The following is a 20,723-nucleotide window of genomic DNA, read 5'->3' on the forward strand; positions in this document are numbered from 1 at the left end:
CATGTGGCAAAAAACAACATCTATCTTCGATAAAAACCCTCCACAAAGTAGGGATAGAAGGAATATCCTCAACAACATAAAGCCCTTGTATGAACAATCCAGAGCTAATATCATCTTCAATGGGTAACAACTAAAAGCTTTTCCTCTGTCTTAGGACCAAGGCAGGTGTGTCCACTCTCACCATTGTTATTTAACATAGTACTGGAAGTCCTAGCCTCAATAATCAAACAACAAAAAGAAATAAAAGACATCCAAGCCAGATCAGCAAGGAAGAAATCAAACTTTCACTATTCATAAACAACATTATGCTAAAAGTAGAAAACACAAAAGATTCCACCAAAAAATTGCTAGAACTGATATATGAATTTAGTAAAATCATAGGCTATAAAACCAATGTACAGAAATTTGGTGCATTTCTATACACCAGTAATGAAGCAGCAGAAAGAGAAATCAAGGAATTGATCCCATTTACAATTGATAAGGTATCCCATAAGATACATAGGAATAAACCTAATCAAAGAGGTAAAAGATCTATACTCTAAGATATAGAACACTTATTAAAGAAATTTAATAGGACACAAGGGAATGGAAAACTGTCCATGCTCATGGATTGGAAGACAAGTTTTGTGAAAATGTCTATGCTACCCAAAGCAATCTACACATTTTATACCACCTCTACCAAAATACCACCAGAATTTTTCACACAGCTAGGACAATCAATCCTAAAATTTGTATAGAACCACAAAAGACCCTGAATAATCAACATAATCTTGAAAAAGAAAAGCAAGAGACATCACAATTCCAGATCTCAAGCTATGTTACAAAGCTTTAGTCATCAAAACCATATGGCACAGATACAAAATCAAACATAGAGATCAGTGGAACAAAATAGAAAATCCAGAAATGGATCCTCAACTCTGGTCAACTAATCTTTCTAAAAGCAAGGCAGAATATCCAATGGAAAAAAGACAATCTCTTCAAAAGTGATATTGGGAAAACCAGGCAACAACATGCAAAAGAATGAAACTGGACCACTTTCTTAAACCATACACAAAAATAAGTCTGAATGGATGGAAAACCTTAATGCGAGACAGGAAACCATCAAAATCCTAGAGGAAAATACAGGCAGCAACATCTTTGACCTTGGCCATAGCAAATTCTTATTAGACCCATCTCCTGTGAAAAGGGAAATCAAGATAGAAAGCTTCTACATAATGAAGGAAACGATTAACAAAACTAAAAGGCAGCCTGTGGATTGGGAGAAGATATTTGCAAATGACAAAAAGATAAAGGTTTAGTATCCAAAATCTATAAAGAATTTATTGAACTCAATATCCAAAACAAACAAACAAAAAACAAACAAACAAACAAACAAACAATCTAGTGAAGAAATGGCCAGAAGACATGTAGAGATGTTTTCCCAAGAAAGACATCCAGATGGCTAACATACACATGAAAAGATGCTCATTAGGGAAATGCAAATCAAAACCACAATGAGATACCACCTCACTTCTGCTAGAATGACTAAAATTAACAACACAAGAAAAAAACTGATATTGGTGAAGATGTGTAGAAATGGAAACTGTCTTGTACTCTTTGTGGGAGTGCAAAGTTGTTCATCAACTCTGGAAAACAGTACGGATTTCCTCAAAAAGTTAAAAATAGAAGTATCCTACAGCCCAGCAATTGCACTATTAGGTGTTTACTCAAATGATACAAATATACTGATTCACAGGAGAACATGCACCCTGATGTTTATAGCATCATTATCAACAATAGCCAAATTGTGGAAAGTGTCCAAATGTCTACTTGCTGATAAATGGATAAAGACAGTGTGGTACATATACATAATGGAATATTAGTCATCAAAAGGAATAAAATCTTTCCATTTACAAAGACATGAGGGGAACTATAATGTATTATGTTAAGTGAAATAAGTCAGTCAGAGAAAGGGAAATACCAACTGATTTCATACATATGTGGAATTCAAGAAACAAAACAGAAGAACAGTAGGGAAAGGAATAAAAAAAAAAAAAAAAAAGGAGAGAGACCAGGAAAGACTCTTGACTGTAGAGTACAAACTGAGGATTGATAGAGGGAAAGTGAGGGAGATGGCCTAAATGGATGATGGGTATTAAGGAGACAACTTGTTGTTGAGTACTGGTTTTTATATGTAAGTAATCAATTACTAAATCCTACTCTTGAAACCAATATTACACCATATATTAACTAACTAGAATTTAAATATCTTTTTAGAAAAAATAAATAAAATCTGTGTGCTTAAGCATGCCATTAAAAAATAGGGTCAGAAGAATGTGATATGATAGAGTGCATCATTAATGATTTTGAGAATGAAGGAATGGGGAGCCAAGGAATGACTCTGTGACTCTAGAAGTTAAAAAGAGAAAGACGTGACGTTTCCCTTAGAGCCTACAAGAAGGAGTACACAATGTTTATACCTTGCCAGTGAAACTCAGTCCAGACCTCTGACCTATAGAACTATAGTATAGTAAATAACAAAGACAATATAGAAAACAAAGAGCTAGACAGCAGATTTAAATCAATAATACACTTATATTCATTATGAATAGACTAATAATCCCCAATGAAACTCTGTGAATATTATTTTAGATTAAAAATTCAAAGTCAAAGACTATATTTAGAGGAATCATTTCTATACTTTTTTTTTTTTTTTTTTTTTTTTTTTTTTTTTTTTTTTTTTTTTTTTTTTTTTTTTTTTTTTTTTTTTTTTTTTTTTTTTTGCTAGAGAAGTTTCTTTGAAATTGCAGAGCACCTGCAAGGATATATCCTCTCACGACTCCTTTTTAACATCATAGTGCAAGTTCTAACTAATGCAATAAGAAATGAAAAGGAAATAAAAAGTATACAAATTGGAAAAGAAGAAACGATCATTATTTACATATGACATGATCTTCTGTGTAGAAAATCTGAAAGATTCAAGAAAATATGCTGGATTTTCTAATAAGTAATTAAGCACGGTTGCAGGATAAAAAGTTAATATACAAAAGAAAATTGCTTTTTTAAACAGGAGCAACAATTAAACTTTAAATTGAAAGCACAGTATCATTTATATAAACACATAAGAAAGCCTGAGATACTTAGGTATAAATCTAACAAAGTATGTACATTATCTATATGAAGAAAAGTACAAAACTCTGATAAAGGAAATCAAAAAGAATTAAATAAATGCAGTTTTCCATGTTCATGGATATGAAGACTCCTTATTGACAAGATATCAGTTCTTCTATAGATTCAGTGAAATACCAGTCAAAAGCCAGAAATTATTTTGTAAATATTACAAACTAATTATAAAATTAATATGGGAATGTAAAAGACCCATAATTGTCAGTATAACATTGAAGGAGAAGAATAAAGTTGAAAGACAGATACTAATCAACTTCAAGACTTCTACAGGGCTGCAGGAATCATAACAGACGGCATCAGTGAGTAATAGAATAAGCAAATACGTGAGGGGAACAGAATAGAGAGGCCACATATAAATGTAAATAAATATAGTCAAATATAGTCAAATGGCCTTTGACAAAGGAGAAAAGGTTATACAGTGGAACAAAAATGTTCTTTTCAACAAATGATGCTTGAGCAAGCGGCTATCCACATGCAAAAAAGATTAATCTAATCATAGGTCTTGCATTCTTTATAACGACTAACTCAAAGTATATAACACACCTGAATGTAAAATACAAAATTATAAAACTTTTGGAAGATAACATAGGAGAAAACCTAGATGACCTTTGGTATGACAGTAACTTTTTAGATACAATACCAAAGGCACAGTCCATAAGAGTAAAAATTGACAAATTGGACTTCATGAAAATGAAAATAACTTCCCTGGAAAAGACAGTATGAATACAGTGTAAAGAAAAGCCACAGACTAGGAGAAAATATTTGTAAAATAAGTACATGTGACAAAAGATTATTCTTTAAAAAATACACAACACCTTAAAACTCAATAAAAAATAAACAACCCATTTAAGACATGGGTCAAAGATCTCAACAGGCAGCATATCTATTTCTATCTATCTATCTATCTATCTATCTATCTATCTATCTATGTATCTATCTATGTATCTATCATCTATGTATCTATCATCTATCTATATATTGATATACACACGCACACACACATTTATATATGTTATATATCTTCTTTGATATTTCCTCAAAGGATCTGAAATCTTAAACCCACACAAAAGACTGCGTGTGGATATGTTTAGAGCCTTTGTTTATAATTGCCCAAACTTGGAAATAACCAAGATGTTTTTCAGTAGATGAATGGGTAAGTAAACTATGGTACCTCAAAACAATGGACTACTATTCAGTGCTAAAAGGAAATAAGCTAAAAGCACTAATAAGAAATAAGCTATAAAGGCATGAAAAGGCATGGATGAACTTAGATGAATATTACTAAATGAAAGAAGCCAATATGAAAAGACAAAATACTATATAAAACCAATTATATGAAATTCTGGGAAAGTAAAAACTATGGAAAAACTGTAAGATCAGAGGTTGACAGGGGTTAAGAGGAGAAGAGGGATGAATAGACAAAGCACAGATATTTTATAAATCAGTGTAAATACTTTGTATGATACCATAATAATGTATACATCTAATTACACATTTGTCCAAACCTACATAATTTACAACACCAAGAGTGAATCATAGTGTGAAATCTATGGTCTTTGGACAATTATGATGTGTTGATGTGGGTTTACTAATTGTAAGAAATGCACCATGATGATGTAAATGTTGATAATAAGAGAGATGATAAATATTTCATGGCAAGAAGTGTATAGGAAGTTTTTGTACTTTCTCTTCATTTTTTTTCCTGTGAATTTAAAACTTCTCGGGTCATGCCATAATTGTATAGCAGCTTTCTTCACCAAGGATTTCCTCCACCAACTGGCAATGATCAAACTGAGAAGACTTAAAAGCCACAAATTTCTGATCTCCAAGAATGGAGGTGCACACACAGACCCCTTATTGATAACAGCCTCCTGGAGGCCTGAGTGAGTGTGAACTGGGATCTGAGACTGTGGGGTCTGGGGGTGGGGTTTGGGGGAGGGAGGGCCTGCCCAAGTGGAGCTGGGAGAGAAAGTGCCCAGAAACTTGGTGCCAGGCTCCACAGAGAGCCCTGAGTCCAGAGGCGACACAGAACCGTGCAGGGCCACAAGCAGGACGGCTGCGTAGCCTGGCGGAGAGCCAAGGGGAAGAGAAGGAGTGACTGAAACGTTCATAGTGTGATCTCTGGAGAGGAGAGATCTCAGCCCGGAACTGAGAGCCGCTGGGCATGGGGAGAGAAATGCGTCCCCTCAGCGGGTTTGTTCTCCCTTGGGCCCAGCAGCTCGAAGACTTCAGGTGGAGCCAGGGAAAAACTGGCTCCACAATCCCCCTACTCAGTCCCGGCCAGAAAGCTGCTCACCTGCCGGAGATCATATTAACTGTGGCTGCAGCATTAAACTGCATGGACTGGGATTTAGACACCTGGCAGAACTTAGAAAACCAAAATAATTTGACCCACCCGTGGCACAGGGAAGTTGGGCTCAAGAGAGTGGCTGGCAACGCATGGTCTGAGGGGAGCTTGAAGCACCACCATTCTTCTCCCCGCAGCCACTAAGGTGGGGCCTCAGAGAGAAGCCCCTGAGACCTGCACTACCTACATCAAACCTCGCCCATAAGCGCTGGAGACCTGCTGTGTTTTTGCTTATTATTTTTATTATTTTTAATTTTTTTCTCTTTTCTTATTATTTTTATTTTTAAATTTTTCCCTTTTCTCTTTTCTATTTTCCTATTTCTTTCTTTTCTCCTTTTCCCCCTGGAGTCTGGAAAAGACCAACATTTATGCACTGTTGTGCTTAGATCAACTCTTACCACCCGGAGATTTTTTTTCCTTTATCTCATTCTTATCTCCCTCCCCCGGAGGTTTTATGCTCTTAGACTGTCCTTTATCTTTGGCTGTCGCTGTCCCCATTTTCTTTTTTTCCGCTCCTGTCCTCTCTTTTCTTTCCTGTTCCATTTTTTTCTTTCCCCTTTTGGTTTGCTTATTTACTTGTCTGCCAGTGTATTTGCATGCTTGTGTTCTCTGTGTGTTTGTCTGTCTCTTTTCCTTTGGGGCTACCTCAAGAAACAAGCCAAAGCACACATAATGGAAAGTCCCAAATATCACTGAGGAGGAAAATAAATTAATCAGAGGTATAACAAGAGAAAGAGAGAGAAACATTAAAATAACATCTTCTGAAACAACAAATCATAGATAAAGAGTAATACTGACAGGCACACAGTGCAGAATGAGCTTTTACAACTGAAAGAGACACAAAGCTAGCTAAAATGATGAAACAAAGAACTCTCCTCTAAAGAAACTCCAGAAAAAAATCACAGCTACAGAACTGCTCAAAACACACACAAGCAACATAACTGAACAAGAATACAGAATGATTGTCATAAAATTAATTGCTGGGCTTGAAAAAAGCATAGAAGCTGTCAGAGAAGATATTGATACACAGACTAGGAACCTTCAAAATAGCTGTGATGAGTTTAAAAAGGCTATAAATGAGGTGAATAGAAGCTGCCAATGCACAGATTGAAGAAGAGAGGAAAAGAGGTGAATTAGAAGACACAGTTATAACAAAAGAGGAAGCCGAAAAAAAGAGAGAAATTGATACAGGAGCATGAAAGGAGAATCAGAGACCTGAGTGATAAAATCAAACAGAACAATATCCAAATCACAGGAGTTCCTTAAGAGGAAGGAAGAGAAATAGGTCGTGAAGGGGTATTGAATAAAATTATAAACGAAAATTTCTCCAATCTGGAGAAAGAGAAAGACATTGAAACTCAAGAGATATACTGTACTCCCCTAAGTCGTAACCTAAACTGACCTTTGGCATGACATATCATAGTGAAACTGACAAAATATAAGGATAAAGAGAGAATTCTGAAAGCAGCTAAGGATAAAAAGTCCCTAACATATAAAGGGAAAACTGTCAGAGTGGTTACAGACCTAACTTGGCAGGCCAGAAAGGAATGGCAGGAAATCCTCAATGTAATGAACAGAAAAAATATGCAACCAAGAATCCTTTATCCAGCAAACCTGTCATTCAAAAGAGAAGGTGAGATAAAGGTGTTCCCAAATAAACAAAAATTGAGAGAATTTGTCACCACCAAACCAGTCTACAAGAAATCCTGAGAGGGACTCTATGAGAGAAGTGTAGCAAGAAATATAAGACACCAGTGACATCAATACAAACATGAACTCTACAGAGAACACAGTGAATCTAAACACACATTTTTCAATAATAACACTGAATATAAATGGACTGAATGCTCCAATTAAACGACACAGAGTAACAGAATGGATAAAAAACCAAAACTCATTTATTTGCTGTCTACAAGAGACTCACCTTAGACCTGAAGACACCTTCAGATTGAAAGTAAGGGGATGGAGAAATATCTACCATGTGACTGGATGCCCAAAGAAAGCTGGAGTAGCCATACTTATATCAAATAAACTGGACTTTAAAGTAAAGGCAGTAGCAAAAGATGAAGAAAGACATTATATAATAATTACAAGGTCTCTATATCAGGAAGAGCTAACAATTATAAACATCTATGTGCCGAATTTGGGAGCACCCAAAAACATAAAACAACCAATCGCAAACAGAAACAATCTCATCGATAGGAATGTGCTAATTGCAGGTAACTTTAATACTCCACATACAACAATGGATAGGTCAACCAGACAGAAAATCACTAAAGAAACAATGGACCTCAATGGCACACTAAAACAGATGGAATTAATAGATATTTTTAGAACTCTGCATCCTGAAGCTTGGGAATTCACTTTCTTCTTGAGTGCACATGGCACATTCTCCAAGATTGATCACCTACTGGGTCATAAAACAGCCCTCCATAAATACAAAAGAATTTAGATCATACCATGCACACTTTCAGATCACAATGCTATGAAACTTGAAATCAACCACAGGAAAAAGTCTGGAAAACCTCCAAAAATGTGGAGGTTAAAAACCACCCTAGAGGAGAATGATTGAGCAAATCAGGCAATTAGAGAGGAAATTTTTAAAAATATGGAAACAAATGAAAACAAAAATACAACAATCCAAATTTCTGGGACTCAGCAAAGGCAGTACTAAGAGGAAAGTATATTGCAATCCAGGCCTATGTCAACAAACTAGAAAAAGCACAAACTCAAAATCTAACAGAGCACCTAAGGAAACTAGAAAGGGAGCAGCAAGAGCACCCCAAACCAGCAGAAGAAGAGAAATAATAAAGATCAGGGCAGAAATAAACAATATAGAATCCACAAAAACAATTGAACAGATCAATGAAACCATGATTTGGTTTTTGAAAAACTAAACAAAATTGATAAACCTCTGGCTAGGCTCCTCAGAAAGAAAAGAGAAAACACCCAAATAGAAAAAATAGATAGAAAATGGATCTATTACAACTGATCCCTGAGAAATACAAGGAATTACAAGAGATTACTGTGGAAAATTATATGCCAACAAACTGGAGAATCTAGAAGAAATGGACAAATTCCTAAATACACATCCACTACCAAAATTCAAACGGGAAGAGTTAGAAAATCTGAACAGACTGATAACCAGCGAAGAAATCAAATCAGCTTTCAAAAATCTCCCAATGAATAAAAACCCTGGGTCAGATGGATTCCCAGACATTTAAAGCAGAGTTAACACCAATCCTTCTCAAGTTATTCCAAAAAAATAGAAATGGAAGGAAGACTTCTGGACTCATTCTATGAAGCAAATATCACTTTGATTCCTAAGCCAGACAGAGAACCAACAAAAAAATAGAACTACAGTCCAATATCCTTAATGAATACAGATGTAAAACTACTCAACAAATCGAATTCAGCAGCATATAAAAAGACTTACCCATCATAGTCAAGTAGGATTCATTCCTGGGTTACAGGGCTGGTTCAATATTTGCAAATCCATCAATGTGATACACCACATTAACAAAAGAAAAGATAAAAACCATATGATCCTGTTGATAGATGCAGTAAAAGCATTTGACAAAATACAACATCCCTTCTTAATAAAAACCCTTGAGAAAGTCGGGATAGAAGGAACTTACCTAAACATTATAAAAACCATGTATGAAAAGCCCACAGCGAATATCATCCTCAATGGGTAAAAACAGAGCTTTCCCCTTGAAATCAGGAATATGACAGGGATGTTCACTACCACCATTGTTGTTTAACATAGTGCTGGAAGTTCTAGCATCAGCAATCAGACAACAAAAGGAAATAAAAGGCATCAGAATCAGCAAAGAAGTCAAACTTTCACTTTTCTCAGATGACATGATACTCTACATGGAAAACCCATCAACTCCACCAGAAGCCTTCTAGAACTGATCCATCAATTCAATAAGTCACAGGCTACCAAATCAATGTACAGAAATTGGTTGTATTCTTATACACCAAAAATGAAGCAACAGAAAGAGAAATCAAGAAACTGATCCCATTCACAATTGCACAAAAATCATAAAATACCTAGGAATAAACCTAACCACATTTGTAAAAGTTCTGTACAATGAAAACTATGGAAAGCTTATGAAGGAAACTGAAGAAGACACAAAGAAATGGAAAAACGTTCTGTGCTCATGAATCGGAAGAATAAACATTGTTAAAATGTCATTATTACCCAAAGCAATTTACACATTCAATGCAATCCCCATCAAAATTGCACCAGCATTCTTCTCAAAGCTAGAACAAACTGTCTTAAAATTCATATGGAACCACAAAAAAACCCGAATAGCCAAAGTAATATTGAAGAAGAAAACCAAAACGGGAGGCATCACAATCCCAGACTTTGGCCTCTACTACAAAGCTGTCATCATCAAGACTGTATGGTATTGGCACACACACACACACAAAAAAAGACACATAGACCCATGGAATAGAATAAAGAACCCAGAACTGGGTCCACAAATGTATGGCCAACTAATCTTTGACAAAACAGGAAAGGGTATCCAATGGAGAAAAGACAGCCTGCTCAACAGGTGGTACTGGGAGAACTGGGCAGCAATATGTAGAAGAATGACACTAGACCACTTTCTTATACCATTCACAAAAAAAGTCTCAAAGTGGATAAAGGACCTGAATGTGAGACAGGAAACCATAAAAACCCTCGAGGAGAAAGTAGGAAACAACCTCCTTGACCTCAATCGCAGCAATTTCCTGCTTGACACATCCCCAGAGGCAAGGGAATCAAGAACAAAAATGAACTATTGGGACCACATCAAGACAAAAACTTCTGCAATGCAAAGGAAACAAACAAAAAAAAATAATAGGGAACCAACAGAATGGGAAAAAAATAGTGGCTAATGGCATATCAGATAAAGAGCTAGTATCCAAAAATCTACAATGAATTCACCAAACTCCACACCTGAAAAACGAGTAATCCAGTGAAGAAATGGGCAGAAGACATGAATAGACACATCTCTAAAGAGGCCAACAGGCACATGAAATGATGTTCAGTGTCACTCATCATCAGGGAAATACAAATCAGAACCACACTGAGATATGACCTCACACAGGTAAGATTGGCTAAAATGAACAAATCAAGAGACTGTAGATGCTGGTGAGGATTTGGAGAAACAGGCACCCTCCTACACTGTTTGTGGGAATGTAAACTGGTACAGCCACTCTGGAAAACAGTGTGGAGGTTCCTCAAAAATCTATCAGTGGAACTACCCTATGACCCAGAAATAGCACTGCTGAAGATCTATCCAAGGGATACAGAAGTGCTGATGTATAGAGGCACAGGTACCCCAATGTTCATAGCAGCACTTTCAACAATAGCCAAATCAACTTTAAATGTTTATTCCTTGGCCTTTTATACTCTACTTAGAATGAACTTCCTGCAGATCTTCAACTGTAGCAAATTAATTCCTAAATTAAGACCGTTGCTTCAGCTATTCCCTCTGTCTATAATTCTATCATCTCACATTTCTCATAGACTACCTCGTCTATTCAGACTCACTCATGTGGCCTCTTCAATAAGTCTCCTCATCATCCAGCCATCAGTACTGTCTATCACTTTTACTTCTCTACTTTCTTCATAGTACTCACTACTCTTTAATTTAATTTTTATTTTTTTATATACTGTATTACCAACTTGCTGACAGTTCAGTGCAGCAAGGAAAATATTGATATTCATGAACGATGGTGCTGCATTAATTAGATATTCACATATGTAAAAACAAGATGTGCATTTATTTTTGGATGCCAATTCTAGAAAAAATATAGAATTATTAAGAGGATTAAATTTTTTAATATATAAATATCTTTGTAATTTAGAGTCAACTAGAATTTTTTATAGGATACAAAATGTGCTAAACCTAATCATATATATTTCTTGCCAAGAAATAATTAAATTCTATTTATCAATAGACACCATTAAAACAGAGGAATGTCAAGGTACAGAGTGAGAATCTATTTGAAATACATTAATTTATGTTACAAAGGATTTTATCTAGAAGCTATAAATAGCTATTAGAAATAAAAGTCACACAAATCAATATAAAAAAGGCAGATTATTTAATAAAAAAGTAGGTTAAAATTTGAACAGACATTTCACAGAAGATATCTAAACTGCCGCTGAACATAGTAATAGTTTCTTATATTCATTAGTCTTCAAAGGCTTTCAAATAAAAACCATAATACAGTATCATTCTATATACTAGAGAATGGTTAAATGGAAAAACAAAAACAAAACTCAATGTAAAAAGTTTTACAGGATGTAAAATCAATTTCACAGTTGTAATTCCTGGAATATATATAAATTTTATCAATCTTTTTTTGAAAACTAACTGGCAGTTTTCTACCACAATTAAACAACTGCATAACTCTGATCCACTAATTCTATGTCTAGATGTATACTCAAAAATTATGTGCATATTTTTTTACAAAAAGATATGAATAAAAATATAGATAGCCACACAATTTAAAATAACCACAATTATTAACTGATATCACCATTAATTGATGAATGAATACATTTTGATGTACTAACAAAACAGAATACTACACAAAAGTAAAACAAATCAACCACACCCAAACACAAAAACAGATAAATTTCACAAACAAAATATTGTGAAAAAGAAGCAGCCTCCAAAGAGTACTTACTCTATATTTTTTTGTAAAGTTTAAAGAATTAAATTATTCCATAGTATTAGAAATTAGGACACTGGTTTTAGTTAGGAAGTTGAGTTAGTTTTGATAGTATTATGAGAGAGATCTGAGGAGCTAGTATTGGTTACATGTTTTGAATTTGGCACATTTACTCTATGAAATTTTGGTGCATTTTATAAAACGTCATCCATGATATACTAGGCATAAATAGTAGCTATATTCCTATAGGTAATTTCACATGCCTTAAGGATTTTGTCTCTGAGCTGTTAATCACAAAAAACATTTCAAGTATTTTTGCTGTGAAGATATTCACTATGTTATAAAGTTGTAATTTAATTTAAAATATCAGAATTATAAAAATAAAATTATTTATTATATTATTTGGTCTGTTAATTTTTTGTTTGTTTCAAATTTTTATTTACATTCTAGTTAGTTAACATATAGTGTAATATTGTTTTCAGGAGTAGAAGTTAGTGATTCATCACTTACCTATAACACCCAATGCTCATCACAAGCGCTTTCCTTAATACCCATCACCCATTTAGCCCACTCCCATCCACCTCTTTTCCATCAACCCTCAGTTGTCTTCTATAGTTAAGAATCTCTTCTTTTTTATTTCCCACTATGTTTATCTGTTTTGTTTCTTAAATTCCACATATGAGTGAAATCATATGGTATTTGTCTTTCTCTGACTGACTTATTTTGCTTAGCATAATACATTCTGGTTCCATCTATGTCCTTGCAAATAGCAAGGTTTCATTGTTTTTGAGGGCTGAGTAATGTTCCATTATGTATACACACCACTTTATTAAGGAAATACAAATCAAAATCACAATGAGATACCACTTCACACCTGTCAGAACAGCTAAAATTAATAACAGGAAACAACAAATGTTGGTGAGTATTTGGAGAAAGAAGAATTCTCTTACACTGTTGGTGGGAATGCAAACTGGTCAGCCATTCTGGAAAACAGTATGAAGCTTCCTCAAAATGTTAACAATAGAAGGACCCTACAACCCAGCAATTGGACTACTACGGATTTACCCAAAGGATACAAAAATACTGGCCCATTAAATTAAATATATATAAATCTTTTATAAAATATTATGTGCTTGTTAAAAGAATAATTACTTGAGGATGTATCTTTAATTAAAAATGTTTTTATTATTTGCATGTTTTACTATTTGCCTTTCTATTGATTCCCATGTTTTGTAGGTTCTTTTGTTTTCACATTTTAAATGTACATTTTGATATGAAAGCCTTTTTAAAAACATAATTCATACATATTAAATACTGATAACCACAACATTAAATATCTTGTGCATTTTTTGCAACATCCCAGAATATTGACTCATAGAAGACTGCGTACAGAGTCGTAAGTCATTTGATAAACTTCATAAGTGAAAGTAGAATTTATATATTTCACTTAAGTTAAATTATCAATAAGGTAAACAGCTAATAAAATAATGTTATAGTAGCAATATGAGTCATCTGTTCTTTTTCCTCCATTTAATTAAATCTGAAATTTTTATATTAAATTAAAAATTAAGGAAACCTAGGGATGTCTTACTCCTTTTCATTTAGTTTCAAATTATAGATATATGATGGTAAACTCAGGTTAACCTGAAAGTGACCACTGAAGATAATAATTATACAACCATCAGCAGGTGTTACATTTTCATCTCACTGATCTTTTAGATTTGGTCGTCATATATCAAGAGGGAGTTATGGCAAATAGGTCAAACAAGCTATGTGGAAAGTAAACATCTATATTATCTTATTAAATACACTTTTTAAAGTTAGAGACACATTGGGGCAGCTGAGTGGCTCAGTGGGTTAAGCCTCTGACTTTGGCTCAGATGATGATCTCTCGTTCATGGGTTCGAGCCTCGCATTGGGCTCTGTGCTGACAGTTCAGAGCCTGGAGCCTGATTTGGATTCTGTGTCCCTCTCTCTCTCTGCTCCTGCCCTGCTCTAGCTCTGTCTCTCTGTCTCTCTCAAAAATGAATAAACATTAAAAAATTTTAAAATCAATAAATTAATCAAAGACACATTATGTCCAAACTATACCATGACCTATATTGGTGTCATTTTCATGGAGTACATTGTCCTGACTTATAGTAGGGAACATAGGATTTTACCAGTCTTTTCTTTTGCTTTCAATGGTCAATATGCTTTTTATGTATGTTAAGATAAGCTGGCTGTAATAATAGGCTCTAATTATAGGTCAACTTAGGCAAATTCCATCAGCAGTGATTTAGATAGTGCAGATAGGAACAAATCGTTATAGTTTATTAGCACCAAGATCATTCTTTTCCAGAGTCCGCTAAATGAATAGGAACTCATCATTAGAAGAAATTGTGTCATTTTATCACTTATACTTTTTTCTGAATGGTTTGTGCCAGGTGAAAAACAAACCTTTACTTGACACTCCATTGCAAAATTCTAGAGGTTATTACTCTCAGTATTGTTTTCAGATGGCAAAAGCAACACTGTAACTTTTTTCCTGACTTTTGTCATTATAATTGGTAAAGATATATTTTACTTTTTTTTCAGTGTTTACTCTTTGCACCCTAATATCAATATTGGCATTAATGTTGGATTTCTCTTTTTCCTGTAAAGAATATACGTGTTATGGATTAATTCTAGGCTATGTTTTATAATATTGTCAAAGTATGCAATCTAGCTACACAGCTGCTCCAGGAGCAGGCACAATTTAAACCCTGGAGCAATTTCAAATAGTGAAATGTAGGAAAAGTGTGCTTCTGATTTGGTCCTGTAAAGACTGCCCTTGTTTGGTCTGTTTATGTCTAGAAAGTTTCTATTATCAAGGAAATTAAAAAATATATGGAACACTTCACGAATTTGCAAATCATCCCTGTGCAGGGGCCATGCTAATCTCTTCTGTATTATTCAACTTTAGTATACGTGCTGCCTAAGTGAGCACTATTGCTGCGGTTTTTAGAGAGAAGATACAAATAACGGCAAGATTTTCATTATTGTTTGCTCATGGCTCACAAAGATTTCTTATCTGATTCGAGCTCCCTATATAATGTAAAGCAAACAACTACTTTACCCTGACTAGGTGACTAAAACTAAGCGTATTAGAGTGTCATATATTTCATATATTTCACTCGAATCTTCTCCCTTAAGCAAAGAACCATTCATCAGCTATACGGCACAAAAATATCAATATATGCTAGGATTTATACAGTTTTTATGATTAGATACATTGGTGACAGAGTAAATGGTGAAAATTTGTATTCTGAAAGACTTGGGGTAAATATAAGGCACCATTTACAGGAAACATAAAAATGTATGAAAATTACAATTTTTAATTCAAAAGTTTTGCCTCCCACCTCATATTATGTATCAACAAATATATGAAATAATAAAAACACCCATAACTTTTTTCCTACAAAACTTCTAACAGTTTTTCCAGTAGAGGTACAGAAAGTAAGTATGTTTGGCTTTGCCAGCGTATGGGTTTTCATCATTGGAGTGAGAAGTATCCATAATTAATATGTAAACAGATGGTTGTGTTTCAGTAAAACTTTATTTACAAGGTAATATGTCATGGTCAGAACAGACTCTTCAGTTGTAATTTGTTGACTTCTTTCTCTAGAACTCTGAAATATAGTAAAATGGTCCAATCAAATTTATATTGAAGGGGCACTTGGGTAGCTCAGTTGGTTAAGTGTCTGGGTCTTGGTTTCAGCTCAGGTCATGATCTCACAGTTAGTGGCTTTAACCCCGTGTTGGGCTCTGTTCTGGCAACCTGGAGCCTGCTTGGGATTCTCTCTCTGTCTGTCTCTCTGTCTCTGTTTCTGTCTCAGTCTCTCTCTCTTTCCTCCTCCTCCACTTGTGAGCTCTCTCTCTCAAAAATAAATAAGCTTAAAAAAAGTATATTAAAATTTTCAATATATCTACAGTATTACTTTATGATAAAAAGCTGCAATTCTTATTCATGTCAGTCCCACCCCCAAATTCAAAATCTACACCATAATTAATATCTCTTTAGAGCTTTATTGCTTAGTTTTTAGTTGGGTAATATAACATAAATAGTTTAAACTGTATGAGACTGTTTCATTTTTCACACTATTAACAAATGTAATCTAAATGAAGCGAAATACTGAGACTGATTCCACACATTTTGTAAAATTAATCCGAATGCATTATAAATCCACCTTATAAGTTTTAAAGACTGGCAAAAACCTAGCTTAGAAACAGCATCTATGGGTTTAAAATTCAGATTTTTCCTTACTACTGTATTCTTATAAGTTAAATATGGTTAGTAATACCTATTTCACTTACCTTGTGATAATTTTTGCAATAATAAAATTTGATAATATGTTTAGAGATGGTTTTTAAATTGTAAAAAGTTTTACCATAGAAAATATTATTATTGTTTCAGTAACAACATATTATTTATTTGGTCATATTGCTAGCATATTAGTATTAGGAGCTATTTTATAAGAAAAGGAATATTTAAAATAATGCAAGCTATTTCTTAAAGTCATGTTTATGGTATTCTGCTATTGGAAAAGAAGATGTTCGTGCTATTAACTGGGAGTATTTCTGCTACTACATAATTTTACCATCTTCTAAAGTTTTATCCAAATTATTGAGACAACCCAAGTGTCCACACACTAGTGAGTAGATAAATATCAATGTGAATCTGTCTCTTGTTTGGTAAAGAAGAGTGAGTTTTTGATTTTGTCAAAATCCCCATATTTCTACCTTAAATTAATATAATGCAGTATTTTATATATATATTAGATACATATTTATATATTTAGATATATTTAGATATATATTAGATATTTTTATATTCTTGTTATGGTGTAGTTTTTTATATTCCTGTTTTTTTTCTTGAAATAATCATTCCATAAATTTTAACATTTCTCTTTCTGATTTTGTTTACTTGCATTTGTTGTGCATGTCCTGATCTATTATTTTCAACTTTGATATTTAACATTAACTTATCACTTATGTTTAGTTTGTTTGCGTTTGGTTTGCTTACACAATTTGTGAGTTTTGTCATTTAATTTGTGGATTCTATTCACTTGTGATTAATTTATTTATAAATAAGTTCAGCTTTACTCTTGTAATCTTTACCTTTTCATTTTTTTGTAGTTTCCTATTTAATTTATTTGAGATTTATTAATCAAATATTTCAGTTTATTGTTTCTATTGCTTAGAATATTTTATCTAATTATATTTTCTCTAATATTAACATTATTCAGACATATGTAAGAATTTTATTTGGTCAAATTTCTTTAATAATCATTAAATAATTGCAATGCAAAAATGAAGGTCATATGTAAGGCATATAAAATTTAGGTACTAAGTCCAATCTGACTTACAACATATAATAGATATAGGAATCTTAATGCTGTTCTGTATCTTAATGCTGTTCTATACGTGTTACCCAGAAAAGCAATCAATCCTACATAAATTGTCGCAGTCGAGGAAAAAAAAGGCACCTACTTCTGAGCTGGGGTTTTGGAGAGGATTAGCCAGAGTATCAGGCTTTGATGGACAGAGTTTTACAAGAAAGTTCTCCTCTGTAAGTTTCTCTTGTAGCCACAATAATTTCCTTTTTGGAGATTTTTTTTTAATAGCGAGATTGAGAATGAATGAGTAGAGAAGAGCCAGAAGGAGAGGGAGAGAAAGAATTTCAAACAAGTTCCAGGTTAGGTTTGGATTTTGATGGGCTGGATCCCACAACTGGAAATGAAGAGTCACAGGCTTAACCAGCTGAGTTACCCAGGCCCTCCATTCTTTCTGAATCATACCCTTAAAGTCAACTTTAGCTTCCCAGCTCTCTGAATATTAATGTAAAGAAAACATCCTTTATGTTGGGGAAATGGTCATTTTTTAAAATTTTAAATAAATAGAACTCTTTTTAAGAGTTTTATTTATTTATTTATTTATTTATTTATTTATTTATTTAGAGAGCATGCATGAAGGGAGGAGTATAAGAGAGAGGGAGAGAGAGAATCCCAAGAAAGCTCTGCACTGTCAGAACTTGATCACTCAGACCTTGAGATCATGACCTGAGCAGAAATGAAGTGTCAGATGTTTAACTGACTGAGCCATGCAGGCGCTTTATTTTTTGTTTTTAAAGATAAAGGACATATCCACAAAGAGTAATAATCAAATAGAAAATGTTACAATTATATGTGTAGTCAGCCATATCCTTTGAAGAAAAAGAATATCCAATTCATAAATAATTTTGCCTAGGACATGAATATGAGAATAAGAAATGGGGTATTAGTACCAGTTTTGACTTTTATTTTCAAAATACTACCAAAAATAGATATCTCTGTAATTTAAGAAACATTCTGCTTATTCTTCAGAGTGTTTATTTGAAAACTTTTGGAAAATTAATTCAAATTATTAAAATAAAGCAAAAGCTGACTTGATGTAGTTATTATATAGGGGGGCTAAAGCCCACATAGCAATTTTCTAGGGGAATGCATTTTTGATTCACTGTTTAGTATTGATAGTAGTTCCCAGACTTAGTGAAGTTACATGTAAACTTACAGTTCACCAGATTAAAACGCAAATAATTTACTGCTAGTGGAAAATATAACTTTAAGCATTAAGGATTGTTGCTCAGCAGGATATAAGTCAGTTTTGAAATTAACCCAACAACTTTATCTTAACTTGCCATGATCAAATTTTCTATAAATAAGCCCTAAAATCAGATTTAACATTTTGCCTTTTTCTAAATTAATTGATGTGTTGAATAGACTATTTAAAAAATGGCATTTTAGAATTTTAAAATATCATCATTTGATGTGTGCAAAATTATATTTTCATAGTTCAACCGAGTTGCCAACATGGACTTACCTGACAAATCCAATAGAAGTCTTCTGTTGGCCTAACTAATCTGAACTTTTAAGTACCTTCAATTAGTTTACTGAAAAAATAAGGCAAGAGCATACCCACTTAATATTTAAGAATATAAAAATTGGGGCGCCTGGGTGGCTCAGTTGATTAAGCATCCGGCTTCAGCTCAGGTCATGATCTCATGGTTTGTGGGTTCGAGCCCTGCATCGGGCTCTGTGCTGACAGCTAGCTCAGAGCCTGGAGCCTGTTTCAGATTCTGTGTCTCCCTCTCTCTCCGACCCTCCTCTGCTCATGCTGTCTCTCTCTGTCTCTCAAAAGTAAATAAAACCAAAAAAAAATTAATGAAAAATATTCTTTCAAAAAATTTAAGAATATAAAAATAATAAACTTCTAATAAACTATAATGAATTATATATATATAACATTTATTTATTTTTGAGAGACAGAGAGAGGCAAAGCATGAGCTGGGGAGGGGCAGAGAGACAGATGGACACAGAATCCAAAGCAGGGCCCAGGCTCTTAACTGTCAGTGGAGTCTGATTCAGGGCTGAGCCCATTAACTGTGAGATCATGACCTGAGTCGAAGTCAGATGCTCAACTGACTGAGCCAGCCAGGAGCCCCTGAATTATATTTTCATAAGAAAATGTACAGTAGGAATTGTTCCCTATTTTGTAAACTTGAACATCATTTATGTAACATAAATGATAAAACAGGTTAATTAACAGAGGACCTTTGGTTAGCTAAATAATTTTAATAAAATGAAATATTTAACACTGATTACTAAGCAAAATTTTAATTTTACATACTTTGCTTCTTAATTTTAGGCTATACTTAGGGCCATATTCATTTACATGCTAATTTTTGCCTTCATTAAATGGTGAAGAAAGAATATGAATAGCTGTAAAAATTATTGTTTTTATTCATAAGCTTTGCTTTCTGTTAAAAACATTGTAAGGCAGTCTGTATACAATTGTCACTCAGTATTCTAAATAAATGTTAATTACTTTGTTACAATTAATAATTACTTTCTTATCATTTCAGTCTTTTGGATTAGTACACAATAGGTAATGGGATAAATTTTGGTTGTTTTCTAGAAAAAGCAGAATCATTTTTTCTGAAAAAAAATTCTGGACAAAACGCAGAATCATTTTGTCACGAATAAAATTCTGGACAAATTGTTCAGAGTTAAACAGAAGTGTTCCAGAATTAAAAGTGCATAATGAAAGACAAAGTCTGAGTATGTCTAGCAATTTATTAGGGGAGATTTTAAATTTTGAAAATTATCTTTATAAAACCTTTAGATAGTCTAAAGGTAATTGCAAAAACTGTCGTTATGTAACAGACTGTCTTTACATAACTTGGAATCAACCTCTAACATCTTAGGAAACAAAATGACAAGCTGTAACTACAGCTTTTTAAAGTGGAAGCACTCTATATTCACAAGAACAATCTAGATGCACCAGGATCCATCAAGAGGAACCACTGAAGAAGAAAGAAGGAATAAAAGTGAAAATTCAAAGATAATAGCACCTATCCAAACTAAAGCACAGAGCAAAAAATAGACAAAACAAACCAATTTAAAAAAAAAGAGCTTCAATAAACTATGGGAATAAAGGTCAATGAAATGTAATTACTGTTAGAGAGAGAGAGAGA

General features: G+C 33.6%; 1 non-coding gene across 1 annotated transcript; it reads right to left on the minus strand.

The window, feature by feature from the left end:
- Positions 1-15,052: 15,052 nt before the first annotated feature.
- On the minus strand, positions 15,053-15,158 carry LOC115272830. Its single transcript, XR_003900486.1, has one exon. It is a non-coding gene; the product is annotated as a U6 spliceosomal RNA (small nuclear RNA).
- Positions 15,159-20,723: the final 5,565 nt, after the last annotated feature.

This window comes from Suricata suricatta, chromosome 11, assembly GCF_006229205.1.
Source record: "Suricata suricatta isolate VVHF042 chromosome 11, meerkat_22Aug2017_6uvM2_HiC, whole genome shotgun sequence".
In the NCBI taxonomy this organism is placed as follows: Eukaryota; Metazoa; Chordata; class Mammalia; order Carnivora; family Herpestidae; genus Suricata; species Suricata suricatta.